At 28.7% G+C, this 16,408-nt stretch overlaps 1 protein-coding gene across 3 annotated transcripts in view; it reads left to right on the top strand.

The window, feature by feature from the left end:
- LOC119606563 (fibulin-2-like) overlaps nt 1-16,408 on the top strand; it is a 175,918-nt gene that overhangs the window by 1,128 nt on the left and 158,382 nt on the right. The window lies entirely within an intron of this gene.

The following is a 16,408-nucleotide window of genomic DNA, read 5'->3' on the forward strand; positions in this document are numbered from 1 at the left end:
AAATGTGACAAAAAAATGTACTTATTTTTGAGCTATATTCTAAAAAAAACATTTTCTTACTTAAAATATATTTGTAATTACTCGAATAATAGGTTTTGTCCGTATATGATAACGCGAACTTGTTGTCAGCTATGGCAAAAAAGATTAATTTTTTCAACGGCCGTTTCAAATCTCCAATTTCAGTTTTTTTGAAACTTTGTTAAACTAATTTCAAAATTTTTAGAAGACCTCATGGGGATTTATGGAAAACAGATAAGTGAATAAAACGGTGGAAAAATTAGACCAATAATTCTCACAGTTTAGCTATACCTGCGATTTGAACTCTGCGGATTTCGGGAAAATCGCAATTTTTTGTACAATTTTAGAGAATACGTATTAATTCTTTACTGTTGAACATTTTAAACAAAGTATTTGCAGAGTATTTAAGACCAGATAATATAAAACATATATTTCAAATTTTATTCAAATCGGACATTCTTAACCCATAAAACGTGGTGTTCAAATGTCAAATTTTGCAAAATTTGTGAATTCTCAGTATACCATGTTGAAATATTATTTATTTGTTGGCCATATTTAATAAATATGACTGGAATTTTTAGTATAAAGTCTTATATTTAAAATAACAGCTATAAAAGTAAAAATTAACCCTTTAAAATACAAATTTAACCCCGAAATTCAAAAAATCGTAAAAACACTATCCATTTGAATAATGCTCTATATAATTAGAAGAATAACAGAAATAATACAAAAAATTATATATTAGGTATAGCTTATGAATTAACCCTTTTTAACCACATAAAGTTAGCATTTTTAGACATATTGGATTCAAAATCGAATAAAATATTTTTTTCTTTTAAAAATGTTCACCTCAAGTTTGACTATGGAGTTAAAGTATAATTTTTTATACTTAATATAGAATTTTTGTTTTATTTGTTATTCCTCTAATTATATGTATAGAGCATTATTCAAATTGATAGTTTTTTCGAATTTTTTAACCTTTGTTGTTTAATTGTTCCCAAGTGCCTTAAAGGGTTAATCTACCTTTTTTAAACTATTTTAAATATCGGACTATATACGATAAATTCCAGTCATTGTTAAATAAGACCGACAAATAAATATTATTTCGATATGGTACACTAAGAATTCCCAAATGTTGCAAAATTTGACCTTTGAACTCCACAGTTTATGGGTTAAAAATCTCCGATTTTTATTAAACATCGGATATATATTTTATATTATCTGGACTATAACACCGTACAACAAAATGGGAAAAATTGTTGCACACATGAGCAAGACCATATACGTTGGAAACTACATACTTAATATAGTTATACTACATTTTTGTTTTTTATTTTCTGATCGTTTCTTCCATTAAAAGGACTTTAAAGTTTGAAAGGAAGAGTAATCATAATTTAGCTAAAATTTGGTTTGGTCTAGTAGGTCAATATGGGTTTCGAATGAAAGAGGAGAATAACAGTATTCTTACGAATGAAATAATTTTAAAATGTCAGAATAAAAACCAGAAAAAAATGTCCTTTTATTTTTTATAGTAAATTTTTTTTAATATATGTTAAATGGAATAATATGGAGTTTTTGACTGAAAAATTTCATGTTTTTATCTTTATCAGTTTCTTGAAAAAAAAATTAAAAAATGTTTGATGGAAATAATTTTTATATATACCTTGGAATATCACTTGAAAGTTAAAAACAACTTTATTTTATGGTGGCTGGTCATAATGTCCATGGACTTTATGGCAAACCAAACAGTTTCATAGTGACCATGGAGGTTATTACACTTTCATAAGAGTCTCAATGTCCACGTGAAAAGTGGCATAAAGTCCATGGATTACAAATAGTCCATTTATCATGATAAGGCTTGATATAGTGAAGCCGGTATTCCAAATATAACGGAGTTTAAAACCCCTGCGCCCGGCCGAAGGCAGCCAATTCTGAAGACTTTTTTAAATGTATCCAAAATACAACATGTAGCAAAGTTTAGAGCAATTCTATCCAGGATAAGAGAACCACTTTCTTAAATCCTACACAAATTTTCCAATAAATTTATGTATGTTTTAATAATGTCACAAATACCATGGATATAATGACACTTTTAAAAGTGGGAGTTATGTCCATTGACAAAATGACTCTTTTAGGTTTGACAAAACGTCCATGAAATCTCCTAAGTTTAAAAAATAAATGTCCCAAAAAATTATTTTCCCACCGATTATTCCGAATAATTCGACCAAATCTATAATCTTTCGACTTATGATTACCCAAAAATTAGCCATAAAGTTATTTAGCCTTTTTTATTCATGGTGAGGAGGGGTGCGTTCCTTGATATACCTAATTTTTGTATTTTTTAATAAAAACTATAAACTTCTATATGGTTTAGAATAATTTAGGGCCTAATTTCGTAAATCCCTACTCCTCACTTCACTTATAAATTTTTAAATTAGAACAAGGGAACAAGTTTCGTTATTTGAAAAACAAAATGTATAGAAAATCATATTTTATAAAACACATCACCTGAAACTTCAAATCAAACACCTAAATTATGCAGGCGTTTGCTTTGAAAATTTATTGAAAAAATAAATAAAATCAATGTTTTTAATGCAAATGTACAATTTTCTTTAAGGAAAATTTGTTTTATTGGAACTACTCGATATCGTATAGGAGAGGACGCAATTTGGTATGTATTTTTATTGATACTACAATGGAACGCGTTCCTATGGAATGAGAAAACGTGCCGACGGTGCGCCACTGAATCAATAAAATTGGATTCCCACCTTCTCCATTACGCGATCGAGTAGCTCCTTATGTGAAAAAAGCTTCAGACAGGAATACATTATGTCAAATCATACATATAACACTACTACAATCCTTCCACAACCTAATTTCTTTGCTCGAATACAGTGTAATACATGAATAGTAGAAAATCAGGATTTTTTCTAGAATCTAGATCAATCATTTTTTCCAGTGCATTTGGACCAAAAATGTGGTAAAAATCTAAAATTTTATATGAACAGGTTTGTGATTCTGATAATTGGTTTGTACATTCGATAAATAATTTTAATCCAAGACACAATTCAGGCGTTATAGTGACAATCCAACGCAATAACGAAGTGATTTATAAAATCTACTATTTTTTCTAAAGCGTTCACCTTTTAATGTGAAGTGTAGGTGATGCGTTTAACCCAGGGGATTTACGAAATAACCCCCTTAATGGATATCAATTGAAAGTGGTAGATACCAACCACACATTAAGTATTTTTAACATGACATGATAAAAACTAAAAAAAATATCCTTAATGTTTTTTATACTTTCATATCCTACAAGGTTTTCCACATTATTATTATTTTTTAATTATATCGTAGAGATATTTTTCACATTGTCAAATTTCATATTTTTATTCTTATTATTTTATATAAAAAAAAACCTTTAAAGTTTTCTGATGTGAAAAATTTATTCATTTATTATCTTGAATAATTAAAAAAAAATTAAGAAGTTAAACAAATAGAGATGTGAACACCAAATTTGAAAGAGATATACTCCATTCTAATATCTTTTTTATAAAAATATTTTTTGGAAACAATTATAAGGATATTTTTTATATCTTTTTATTCTTAAAAAATAAAACTAAATGCAAGATATAAATATTAGATTTGTCCTCCTTCGATTGATACCTATATTGTTATAATAGGGTGGCTACAAATATTTTATAAAAAATTTTGAAAATTGTATGTACCTCCAATTTTAAAGACCTTTAAAAAGGACAAACGATCAAAAAAATGAAAAACTGAGTACGCAGCAGGGATGGCAAATTTGGTACGATGGTACTTTTTTTGATACTATTTGATGTTCAAAAGTACCGTGATACTCCCGAGTCTTATTTGATACTCTCAGGGCCAATATCTCAACCTCCGGTTATCGTTTAACAGGTGGATATACTGCTTGTTAAAATAATTTTTGTATGTAAAATGTCAATTTATCGTTTTGATAAAACATAATCAGACAATGAGAAAATGGGGGTCAAAGTATCTTTAAAAGTTCAAATTTGAAATTCTAAGATTGTTTTGAAATCTAGTTTTAAAAGCCACTTTTTAGAAGTATGTTTTGCAAATAACCAATGCAGCTCATTTCGAATTTTTATCTTGATTGACATTATATGAATATTAATCTAATTAAATTCCATTGTTAATATTATATGAGAAAATTACCAAAATTTCAATTTTGATAAAATATTTGACTTTAAAACTAATTATTTCCAAATGATAGAAGCTCGAAGGACTCAATTTTTATCTAATATAAAACGATATGTTTTGAAATTAAGAATTCAACCATAGATAATAAGAGAAATTTTTGGTGAAAATTATTTGGAATTTAAAGCAAATTATTGTTTCATGTCATGGATGGTCTTATGTATGGTCTCATGTGTAGAATTTGATATGACTATTGATTTTTTAACATATGATTTTTTAACAAATGAACACATGTACATCGAATTTTAATTTAATAACACATATGTGTTATTAAATTTGGGGCCCTAATAGGCCCCAAAATGGAAATTGCTGATGTTCCCACCGAAAATGAAAATTTAGTTCATTCTAAGATACCATTTCTCAAAATTTTTGTGAGACGATTTCAATGACATACACAAATTCGTATACAACACCAAAATGATTACAAATGTCGTAATTTTTCTGAAACATTTTAAGTTTTTCATATTTTTACATAGAAATATATAATGTAATTAATTGAAATTATTATATTATAAACCTCAACTAAATTTCACCGAAATGGTTTTTTCTGTTTTTCGAAATTCTTTATGTTTTGTATTTTATCTTAATATTTTAAACTCTATTTTGTCCCAGGTATTCTGTTAGTTATATTTATCTAACATACTTAATATGTACATCAGCATACGCTGATAGTATATAACACATTAGCTTTACAATAGTATATAACACTTTATGGTTTCATTCTATTATCAATCAAATTTTTCAGTTTAACTAACATACCCAGCAAAAATTTTCATTACCTAGTAATCTAGAAAGTAATATTGCAATCACGTGGAAACTAATTACTTTTGGGGTGAATAACTAATTATTTTTGTTCGACGAGGTTCAAATAATATGTACCTACCTTAAACAAATTAATAAATGGTTACTAATTTGATTACAAAAACTTTGCGAAATAACTAGTTACAAATAAACCTTCAAATATGTTATGTGATAGCTAGTTATTTTGGGCCGACTTTGTATGTAGAAAACAAAAAAATAAAAAAATTCCTCGGCCGGGATTTGAACCCAGGCATTCAGTTTTTTCTATGTTTCTCACTGCAGCCGCTTACTCGATGCTCCATTAACATGTTGCTTTTTATAATTTTGAGAACGGCTTTTTACAAAAATATATAAATGAATGTCATTTTGAAAAAAATAAACAGTATCCAGCAGGGCTCGAACCACGAACCCCCTGTTTGTTAAATGAACGACCTAGACAATTGAGCCATAACAAATCCAAATTATTTTGTTCTTTACCAGTAATAACCTATTCAGCTAAATGAAATAATGTGGATGATAATGAACACTCATTACCAAGTAATGTATGAAATAACTATTGGCTATTACCAAAAATTTCAGATTTTTTACTGGGTAGTAACATAATTTATCTAAATCTACTTGTTTGTTACGCTTGCTTTGTAAATAACAATTTCTATGTTATTTTTTACATTATTTCGCGATGTTTTGGTAGCGTAAATAGGATTCGATAAATTTTAATAAAATTTGATCTAGATTGAATTTTGAAAAACGGAAAAACCCGTTTCGTAGATTTTATTGATTTCAATTAATTATATTAAAATCATATATGTTAAAATGTAAAAAATCTGAAACTTTTACGAAAAATTTAGATTACTTTTACTGTTACACAAAAATTTACACAAATCTGGTATGCCATTGAAAGCGTCTCCCCAGGACCTTTCTAATGATACTAAAATTTTATATCTTTCCTTTGGAAGAAATATGAAAAAAAATCATAAAAACCTCAAAAAAGGACCTTTTTATCTTTTGATCCAGCTCGCCAAATATTTACCCCAGGACAAAAATTTTGAGAAACGCTATCTTGTAATCAATTAAACTTTAATTTTAGTTGATAACCAGGCCATCCTAATTTATATAAGAGATTTATTGACAATAAACTATAGTTACTAATATTTGTAGCAAATATTAGTATCATGACTGATTTTAATATACATATTTACGAAGTACAATATCGGGGAAATATTTTTATGGTAGCTATATGATAACATGGACATTGAAGTCATCATCAAATTATATCGAAAAAGTTAAGATTGAGGGACGGACAAAGATTCATTATATCAATATATGTATGTATATTAGGGTGATCGATTCTGTTTTTCAATCGGTCATAAAACCGTGTTTTCTGATTTACCAGTGTCGGTTTTTTCTAAATGTTGATTTTTTTCGAATATCGAATAACCCGGTTTTTTAACTTTTTAAAAGCCGGTTTCGAATACTTTTATTTGCTTTGTATTCAAAGATTACTTCAATTAAATTTTGAAATAAATAATAATACAGCCTGTCTAAATTTCAAGAAACTAGAGTATATTTTTCTAAAGCACCTTTGGTTAAACTTTTTTGGTTTTCCTAATTATGAAAATTTACTTGTAAAATTGATTGGAATAACTGTTGGATAAAATTTTATCAATCTTAAGATTATATTCCAATTACAATAATTAATTTGTCGCTGAAATATTATAGCAGTGTTGGAATGCCTATGAAAATTTACTAAACAGGGACTTTAGAATAAACTAAGATTATGATTCTTCCCAATTTTTTATATTAAAGAAATAATGTTTATTTTAAAAAATCAGTTCGGGTCATAATTTTTTTTCAAATTAAACTAGATGTTTTTATTTATAATAAAAAACCGTTTTCTCTGAATTTGAAAAATATCAACCGGTTTTTTTCAAATGTTAACAATTCGAACTACTCGAAAACCGGTTTTTGGAAAATGTCAAATAATCGATCACCCTACGGTATATATAACACCTTTTCTACTTCTGTTGTTGATTATTTAAAAATGTCTAAATATGTGAAGGTGTATTTAAGAAATTAACAACTTTCAGCAAAAAAAAAAAATATTTTAGTACTCTAAGATCCAAAAAAGTACCCTCTGAAATATTTTTTGATACTGAAACAAAATCTCATTTTCCATCCCTGGTACGCAGCTATACCACATGAATTATGTGCTTTCGTATGTATATGGTTTGGTTCGTGTGTGAAAAATGCTGTTGGACTGTGTAATACTCTGAAAATACTTTATTTAAAATGTACATTAGGAAAGAATTAATACGTATTCTCTAAAATATTACAAACAAATTCGATTTTCCCGAAATCCGCCGAGTTCAAATCGCAAGTACAGCTAAACTGTAACTCCTAAAAATTTTGAAATTTATTTACCAAGTTTCAAAAATTCTGAAATTAGAGATTTGAAACGGCCGTTGAAAAAATCAAACTTGTTTCACCATAGCTGAGAACAAGTTTGCGACAATTTTTGTGTTTTATATCTTTCCGAAACGCTTACTATGTGCATATTACGATTCCTTTACAATAAAGTTTAAAATGTATTGCTAAATGACCAAATTTTAGCAAAAACTGAAAAAATTTATATTTTCCCCTTGTAAATGTACTTGGAAACTTTATAGCAGTTGGAGCACCTGTTAACATTATCCTATCAGCCTATTTTTTTGTATGAGATAGTTTTACAACCCAGAGAGCAATTCAAGAGGGGGGCGGGCAAAATTCGCAACTTCGTTTTTTTGGAGCACTCTAATGTACATATACTAGCTATACCTTATGTGCGTCACTAGCATCGTTGCAATGAAATTATAAAATAAAATGAGTTTTATATTCGGCTATGTTGAATCATATATCATGTATACCTAACGTGACCAGATGGTTTTTGAATAAAAGCGGGATCCGAGTGATTAAAAAGCGGGTGTTGGAAGAAAATATTTTGAAAAACCGGGATTTTGAAAGTTGCCATTCATTAAATCGGAATTTAATAACACATAATACCAAAACAATAAAAGCGTAATATTCGACTAAGACGAATCTTATACATATACCCACAATCAAAACCTTGTCATTCATACATACGTATATCGATATTAATATGTGTATCTGGGTAAATTTCCGAAGATGCTCTTTTATAGAAGAAACAATTTTATATTTAGAGTTTAAGTTATTTTTTATATAAAAAATTTTATTGGTGTTACAACACTCAAACAATGGATCGTGTCACAAAAATATTGAAAATTCCGTTGAAATGTTCTTAATAAAATGCAAATATTTTTTTTTTAATTTTTATTTATTTTATTTTTTAAAAAAACGTTTTATAAAAATTCCTTAAAATGTTCAAGCAACTCAAAATCAATACTCATTTTTAAATATTTTACAAGCACTACTAAAGGATAATGCTGAATTAAAACCTCTTTATCGCAAAATTTTGACGTGGAGGAAAAAATAAATATTATTAATAGAACATTAACTTTACAAATCGAACTGAAACACTTTTATTTATATTTACCCACATTTTGAAAAGTTATTAAAAAGTTATTAAATATATTCTTTTGAATCTCTATTTTCTACCAAAATTTCTAAATTTAAAGTTAAAATTTTAAGCATTTAAATAACACTGTACAACACAAAAAAATTACAAGTTCCGACATATAAATTTTGATAGAAGAGACAAAAACAAAGGACAAGTGTATCAGCGTTTTGAAAGTTTATATATGAATTTCGTTTGTTAATTGGCATAAGAAACCATGTGACCCTTACATTGTAGGTAGAAAATGTGTTCAGCAAATTTATGTAAAATTTTAAAGAGAACATTTTTATAGAATATGTTAGCCCTCTAACTCCTCAAGGTACGGGTCTTTTTTGTCCTTTAAAAAAAGAAAAAAACAAAATTTAAGGGGTTAAAATGTTCCGCAAAAATTTTTTCCGTGAAATTCTACTACAAGTCCCCGAATACACCAATATGGACAATTCAACCAGAAAGTCAGAAAAAGGACACAACAAAAGAGAGCTTAGGGTTAAAAATTTTGCATGAACGAATATGAATATGCCAGAGTTGTGAATATTTTGTTTAAAATGTACAACAGTAAAGAATTAATACGTATTCTCTAAAGTATTACAAAAAATCGGATTTTCCCGAAATCCGCCGAGTTCAAATCGCAGGTACAGCTAAACTGTCAGAATTATTGATTTAATTTTTTACCGTTTTATTCACTTATCTGTTACCCAAATCTCCATGAAATCTCCTAAAAATGTTGAAAAAGAATAAATTTTTTTCAATATTTGGCACTTAATTTCCCCCTATTTTTTCAAAATGGACATTTTTGTATTATTTTTTTTACTCTAAAGTAAGCTTAGACTTTACGAGCTTTATAGTTACATAGTGGGATTAGCCCCTTAATTTAAAAAAAAATGATATTTTAACTCAAAAATATTGCCTTTTGAGTTCAAATATTTTTTTTTATAGATATCCCACTCGCATCCCACTTAGTATCCACAAAGCTCTTAAAGGCTAAGCTTTCATTTCAGCAAAAAAGCAACAAAATCGTCCATTTTGAAAAAAGGGGAAGATTAAGTGCATCCCATTATGGGACTATAAAGAAATTAAAGTAAATTGTCTAAACTTTCGTTTGAGCAAAAAAAAAAAAAAAAAAAAAAATTGGGGTTTTTGAGAAAAAAAAATTAACAATTATTCAAAAACAAAAATTAAAATAAAAATAAAAAATGTTGGAGTCATTGAAGAAATAGCTATCTGAACTCTTTGGACAATTTTTGCTGGGACACGCATTTGAATAAAACCCAGTATGACCAAAATGTCCAACTTTGACCCCCTCTAAGTCCGGCAGTTCTGGAGTGAGAGCGCTGAAAATTTGTGTCTGGCCTACTATCCAATAGCACTAACCTTGGTGCAAATTGGGTCACTTGACACGGAATGACCCATATATTAATAAATACATATGTATGTATGTACATAAATTTGTAATATAAATTAGGTTTGCCCCATTTGTATGGGGGAAAATGTTCCCAACTAAAATGAAAGTTTAATTGATTTTAAGACACCGCACAGTGGTATAGGAAAAAAAAAGAGGGAAATAATTCGGTAACTTCTAAACGGTTAATCCGATTTTAATGAAATTTGGTATGCACAAAGAGGAGGTGCTGTCGAGTTTAGATTTTGAATTTGGACCTTATAGGCCAACCAGGGGCCCGGCGGGGGGTCCTCAAATTAGGACACCTCGGCTATGTTAAATTTTTAAAACGATCCTATTTCTTCATTTGAGTTCCGATTTAAAAAAAATTTCGTATATAGTATCTCCTCATCGAGCATCCTAATTTGAGGACCCACCGCCGGGCCCCTGGTTGGCCTATAAGGTCCAAATTCAAAACCTAAACTCGACAGCACCTCCTCTTTGTGCATACCAAATTTCATTAAAATCGGATTAACCGTTTAGAAGTTACCGAATTATTTCCCTCTTTTTTTTTTTTTTCCTATATCACTGTGCACCGTTTCTCAAAAATTTTCTCCTGGAGTCAATATTTGGTGAGCTGGATCAAATGATAAAATGATCCTCTTTTGAGATTTTATGATTTTTTTTCATATTTCTTCCAAAGGAATAATACGAAATTTTGGTATCATAAGAAAGGTTCTTGAGCGACGCTTTCAATGGCATATAAAAAATGTGTGTGTAGTAGCAAAAGTAATCGAAATTTTCAAACTTTTCGGAAAATGTTCAGATTTTTTACATTTTAACACATGAATTTAATATAATTCGATGAAATTAATACGTAATAATCCAATAAAATTTATCGAAACGGTTTTTTCCATCTGTCAAAATTCAATCTAGATCGAATTTTATTTCAATTTATCGAAGCCTATGTACGCTACAAAAAACATTGCAAAATAATGTAAACAATAACATACAAACCGCTATCAACAAAGCAAGCGGAACAAACAAGTACATGTTTAGGATAAATTATGTTAATATTTAAGTTAAACAGAAAAATTTGATTTTTATAGAATAGAATGAAATTATAAAGTGTTATATACCAATGTAAATCTAATAAGATTGCGCTTATACTGATATACATATTAAATACGGGGGAGAAAAATTTAAAATTTTTAAATAAAATACTAAACATATCGAATTTCGAAAAACTGAAAAAACCGTTTCGGTGAAATGATATGAGGTTTATCTATAATAAATATATATAAAAATGAATGTGAGTTTGTTTGTATGTTTGAACGTTATGGACTACTAAACGGCTGAACCAATTTTATTCAAATTTTCACAGCATATTCCTGTATGTCTGGAATAGGTAATAGGCTACTTTTTATTTTGAAATTCCAAGTGGGCGAGGAGCCACGCCCATATTAAGAAAATATTAAATCCGTATATTTTAGATAATATAACAGTTAGAGTCCTCAAAGTTTGTCGGAGCAACTTTAGTGTCAATATAATTATTTAGGACAAAAAGTAGGCGGACTAGCATTAGGGGGCGTGGCACCTCCCATATAAATTAAATAACTATTACAGTTAGAATCTTCAAATTTTGCACGAATAACTTTAACATCCATCTAAACATTTTGGGTAATAAATTGGCGGACTACCCTTAGGGGAGCGGCACCTCCCATATTAATTAAAGACAAAAATTCGTTTATCTGGAAAACTAATGGAACTAAATTCTTCAAATTTTGCACGAAGAACTTAAATATTCATCTGAACATTTTGGAGGAAAAAAGGCGGACTTTCATCTGAGGGGTCTTGAAGCCCCTATATGAATCAAATACAAAAATTCGTATATCTGAGAAACTATTAGAGCTAGAATCTTCAAATTTTACATGAAGAACTTTGAAATTCATGTGAACATTTAGAGCATAACGGGCGGACTTTCAATGGGGAACTTGGCACCTCCCATATGCATTAAATATAAAATTTCGTTTATCTGGGAAACTAATAGAACTTCCCACTAAACAATTTTTGCCGAATTCGTACCGACAGTCTGCACAAGTTGCCGATTTCGTATCCGAATTCCGTCAGAATTCGTTGCGAAAATCGTATGAAACGTTGCTCGGAATTCGGAACTCTTTGTCTGAGGAAATTCGGAAAAATGTGCAGAATTTTCGGTCAGAATTAGGTACGAAATCTGATGTAAATTCCTGGGGAAATTCTGAAGGAATTTTCGACAAATCTGATTAAAGTCGGACAAATGTCTGATACCATATCTGACATTCTTTCGACATTTCGTATAAAAGTCTGATCAAATATAAGAAAGTCTGATAGATGTCGGATAAGTGTCTGACAGTTCGTTCAAAAATCTGATCAAGTGTAAGAAAGTCTGATAGATGTCGGATAAATGTCTGATAAAATGTCCGACAGTTCGTACAAAAGTCTGATCAAGTATAAGAAAATGGCCTGACTATTCTGATCAATGTCTGATGAAAACTATTTTCATATATATAATTTATTATGTTTTAATTTTATTAATTTTAATAATAATTTATAAGCTTCCATTATTCATGACTTCTTAAGGGTACATAAATAAATATAGAAACTTATAGAATATTTTATAAATTAATAAAATTAAACCATACTACTTACATATTATATACGAAAATAGAGTTCATTATATACATCTATTTAAAATTATAAAATTAAACCACAAAAAAATGATGTCATTTTTTGCTATTTTTTGTGTATTAACAAAGTTTAAAGAAATTTAAACAATAATCATCTCATATGCAGATGTTGTTTACTTGCTTTCCAAAGACCAACTAAGAAAATAAAAGAAAATAAAAATTAAATTCCCTTTTAAAGTACAGTTGACGAATTTCAAAATAGAAACAGGTTTGTGCATGATTTTTATTAAAAAAAAAACAAAATTTCCTTCCGATAATGTGCAGAGTTGTCGCAAAGTTTTCTTACAAAAGTACTGAAAATGGGAACAAAATGACCGAGTAAAAAATATCAGAAAATCTGCAAGGAAATTTATATTATTCGCTTAATTGTCTGACGAAGTTACAAAAACAAATCTCTTCAGATTATGTGCAGACTTAACGGATATAATTCTTAAGCCATTTTATATTTTACTTCAGAAAATGTACAGACTATTCTCCTTTATGTCTAAAAAGAAAAATAGAAATAAAAAAAAAATGTCCTCCGCCAATGTGCAGATTAGTCTCATAATTGTCGTAACACTTTCGACAATGTGCAGACAAGTCTGATGTTAATCGTTTAATACTTCAGAAAATGTGCAGAAAAGTCTAACCAAACAGTTTGCCGATTATTCTGTAAAATGTCTAAAGGAAATTTAGAAATTCTTAAAAATTCTGATAAAATATAAGAATTATTTCAGAAAATTTCTGACATCAGACATGTCTGAAAAAATTGTTTACTGGGTTGATTTATAAAATTTTGCACAAATTAGTTTAGTATTTATCTGAACATTTTGGACTTTCATGTGGGGAGCTTGAAACACCCACATAAATCAAATGGAAAAATTCGTATATCTGAGAAACTATTAGAGCTAGAATCTTCAAATTTTACATGAAGAACTTTGAAATTCATGTGAACATTTAGAGCATAATGGGCGGACATTCAATGGGTGGCTTAGAGCAACATATATGAATTAATTACAAAATTTTGTGCATCTTGGAAACTCTTATATTATACAAATTTTTTATAGATAGATAGAAATTGGCGATAGATACAAACTGGCGAACTTGCAATAATTTGCTTGACATCTCTCATATGTAACATATTATAAATCTGGAAAACTATTCAAAATCGTTAAGTGGGATTTTTATTTATACATATTCCTTTTAGGGTAGCAAAGCACACTAGGTATAGCTAGTAATGTAATAATAATTGAAATTATTATTACATTAAATAATTCTATGTAAAAATTTAAAAAATCCAAAAATTTTCAGAAAAATTATAACATTTGTAACAATTTAGCACTCGTATAAAATATTGTGTTATGTCATTGAAATCGTCTCTCAAAGACCTTTCAAATGATATCAAATTTGCATATGGTATATTTGCAAGATATATGATAAAAATCTTAAAAACCTTAAAAAAGGACCTTTTTATCCATTGATCCAGCTCACCAAATATTGACGTTAGGACAAAAATTTTGAGAAATAGTATCTTAGAATGAACTAAATTTTAATTTTCGGTGGGAACATCAGCAAGTTGTATTTTGGGGCCACCCTAATGTACATATATTAAACATTTTAATAATATTAATAAATATTTGAAGATTAAGATGACAGTCACTGTTGCCAATTTAGCTATTTTCTCGTCAAATCTAGCGATTTTTAATCCCATTTTGCGGGGAAAAATATGATCTAGCTATTAGCGGGAAATCTAGCGATTTTTCTTTAGATTTTAAGGCATTTTTTATTCATTTATATTTTGATAATATCGCTTAAAAGTTGCTACGAATGACGATATTTACATATATGTATGTATATAAAAATATGCATTCAATGTAAATTATTTGAGTTTTAGCTGTGTGTATTATACTTATTTTGAATGTTCTGAAGAACATAATTAGGAGCAAATATTTGTGCGTACAGGTAAAGTTATACGAAAAACTTTAAAAGGGGTATATTTTGTTGTACTCAATTAATATTTCAATTAACGAATATTTAATTATTCTAGTCTTTTAGTAAATGAGTGATATGATAATAAAATTTACCATAATTCTAAAAATTAGTGAACATTGGAAATAAGTGACGAAAGGATCGATCAATAAAGTCCTAAAAATTTACAACATTTCTAAGGCGTATAGGGCCGCATATCGATATTGCAGATAAACTTCCCACAAAGGGAGTATATAATAATAATCTTGGGTGCCCCGGTAGGTTAGTTGGTAGTATGCTAGCCTGTCAGTCTGGGGGTTGTGGTGCTCGGTAAATTAGGCTAGAATATAATTTGTAATTATATTGTAATGGAAAAATAAATAATACTCTTATGCCGAAAATAAAGGATCGATCCATAAAGGCCAGCATTTCGAAATTCAATTTATCTTTACAACATTTCTAAAGCAATCTGTATAGGGTCGCATATCGAAATTAACCTCAACTTGACAATTTTCCTAACCCAAAGTGAAAATATTTAACATAAAAAAAGATTCTCTTATGTGTTTGTTATAAGATGTGTTTGTATCACTATCCCATTCCTACGTATGTATATAGATTTCAGCGATAAATCGCTGACTTTTTAGAATAATATAAAAAATCTGAAAAATTTAGCTAGTTTTTTTTAGCTATTTCTTTTCAGAATCATATAATAGATATAATTTTAACGATTTATAGCTAAAATTTTCAAAATGTCTTGAATTTAGCTATTTTCTAGCTATTTTTCAGTCGACTTTAGCGATATTTTTGGGAAAAAAGTTGGCAACAGTGATGACAGTGGTTCTTTGTCCTGTTTTTTGGTAGCGTATTTTTTGTCTGTCTACCATTGGCATACTCGAAATGCTTTTGTGCTATTTTTTCGGCAGATTTGTTCATACAAAGATCTATGTAAATGAAATTAAATTATTCGTATAAATATTTACATATGAATAAATCAATTTAAAAATAGACTTACTTAGTCTTCCAAAAATGCATTGCTCTGCAAAGTTGTCGGAATACATCTTTCAGAAACTACAAATACAAATGCAAAAGAATATTTCGGATGAAAAGACAGCTGTTTTACCTTAATAACAAAGAGATTGTTTATGAAAATAAAAACATAGTCCATAATTAAATTTTTTAAGTGTTCAGTTACAAATTGTTAAAAATTCTTTTTGATTTCCAACTTGCTGGTAAAATGGTTATACTGCAAACTGTGAATAACTCTATAAATATATAAATATTGTATTAACTATAAAAATTATAAGGTTCGTACCTGTTAATTGACGGCTATTGTTGTTGATCTTTGAAAGATACTAGACTGCTGTTGCTGTTGGCCATAAATTTATTATTATATTTTATTTAGAAAAGTAATTTCCCTTCTCTCAATACATTTCATTTTCGGGTAATTAAATTTCCTTTCCTTTTTATACCCTATACCACTTTAGTGGGGAGGGTATATTGGGTTAGTGCTGATGTTTGTAACATACAAAAATATTCGTCCTATACCCACCTTATTAGTATACCAATCGGCTTAGAATCGTTTTCTGAGTCGATTAAGCTATGTCCGTCTGGCTGGCTGGCTGGCTGGCTGGCTGTCCATGTAAACCTTGTGCACAAGGTACAGGTCGCAATTTTCAAGATAGTTGCATGAAATTTGGCACACACTCCTTTTTCGGCAAGGAC

This window comes from Lucilia sericata, unplaced genomic scaffold (assembly GCF_015586225.1).
Source record: "Lucilia sericata isolate MDLA Ls3-8-SP2 unplaced genomic scaffold, ASM1558622v1 Contig000602F_arrow, whole genome shotgun sequence".
NCBI classification, from domain to species: Eukaryota; Metazoa; Arthropoda; class Insecta; order Diptera; family Calliphoridae; genus Lucilia; species Lucilia sericata.